Source organism: Mus caroli, unplaced genomic scaffold (genome assembly GCF_900094665.2).
Source record: "Mus caroli unplaced genomic scaffold, CAROLI_EIJ_v1.1 scaffold_17961_1, whole genome shotgun sequence".
In the NCBI taxonomy this organism is placed as follows: Eukaryota; Metazoa; Chordata; class Mammalia; order Rodentia; family Muridae; genus Mus; species Mus caroli.
Window position 1 is genome coordinate 16,567 of NW_018390187.1, and position 1,609 is coordinate 18,175.

The following is a 1,609-nucleotide window of genomic DNA, read 5'->3' on the forward strand; positions in this document are numbered from 1 at the left end:
GAAAATGAACTCTCTCTGCTGTCCCTGAAACAACTTCTACAGCACACATCCAAGCTGACCCAGCTTAGCTANGAGATGTACCCCGCCCCTCTTGAGTGCTATGATGACAAGGGTGTAATACTATCACCCAGATTAGAACAAATTTGTCCTGAACTCCTGGATATACTCAGGGCCAAAAGACAGCCCAAGAAGGTCGTATTGGTTACAACCCAATGTTCTAAGTGTGGTATATCTTATATTTATGATCTGGAGACCCAACGTTGTCATTTTTAAAAATAACTCCTGTAACGTTGATTGTAGAACAGAGAAATGGAAGCTTACTTAGTATTGGGGATTGATGAAATCTTAATTGAATTTCCCTTGCTTAAAGGTGCATGGATATGTCAACCACCTAAAGGTTTGAGATACACAATAAAAAGGCAAGATCTTCCTCTGAGCTGGTGAATAAATGTAGCATCTGCAAAAAGTGNCAAGCACTCTTCTTCTCTAGTATTATTGTAGTTTGAGTGTGTTACAATAGAGGCACACTTCCACGAGGATATTGTTCTTCTTTGTTGACTACATACAATAAATGTATTAACATTTTTTCTTTTTATAAAGTTTTTTTTTAAAGATTTTTTTACTTATTACATGTAAGTACACTTTAGCTATCTTCAGACACTCCAGAAGATGGCATCAGATCTTGTTANAGATGGTTGTAAGCCAACATGTAGTTGCAGGGATTTGAAATCAGGACCTTCAGGAGAGCAGTNGGTGCTCTTAAACACTGAGCCATCTCTCCAGCCCCATGTGTTGATTTACTGAATGGATGGTATGTCCCTATCAGACTANACAGCTTACCCAATCTCAGCATTTCTGTACCTGTGTCTTGTTTCTTCATTCTTNATCACCATAATAAGGTCAATCTCGGATTTGAGCAGTTCTTTGCATCCCAGGAACATGACTCAGGAATGGAACCCAAAGCACTGGGCTTCACAAAGTGCTCAATATTTTGGAAACAANTTAGTATGTAGTACATACAGATCAGAAAAACTGAATAAGATATGGAGAATAATGGGATGAGAGGACANGTTTTTCAGTAGTCAAGAAAAATGAGGACCAAAGCAGGCTCATTTCAGTAACAATATTCTTGTGTTTAAGCTTCACTGGAAGACATTATTTGCAATATATGAGCACTCAGAGACCCGGTATCAAAATGAGAAGGGCATGATGTGACCTTAAGCTATCTAGTTCTTCATACTTCCAGNCAGTTTATAAATTGACTAAGATGAGCTTCACTTAGTCAAAGACATATTTCCTAACACTATCCCCTGATTCCCTGTGACAGGTCCTCATGGGGGTCTCCCAACTTTCATGTGTAGTGCAGTGTCTTTAAGATATTGAGGTGACTCATAGCAGGCTTCTGAGAAGAGGATGTTCTCTCTGAAAATTATCACAGTCTCCTTACTCACTTTAGTTCATCTCTTTAAAATCAATGCTNGCCACTGTGTCTGGACCTAATGCCATGGATCTTTGCCTCACTTGCTTGTTATGGGTCTTATTTTCCTCTGTAGAGTCCCTAGAGAGATGAGATTAAATATGTGCATGTCCATGCCAGGCTATTTTCTTT

At 39.0% G+C, this 1,609-nt stretch overlaps 1 pseudogene; it reads left to right on the plus strand.

Annotated features, from left to right (window-relative positions):
• Positions 1-273, plus strand: part of LOC110288519 — a 6,389-nt pseudogene extending 6,116 nt beyond the window's left edge.
• The last annotated feature ends 1,336 nt before the right edge of the window (positions 274-1,609 follow it).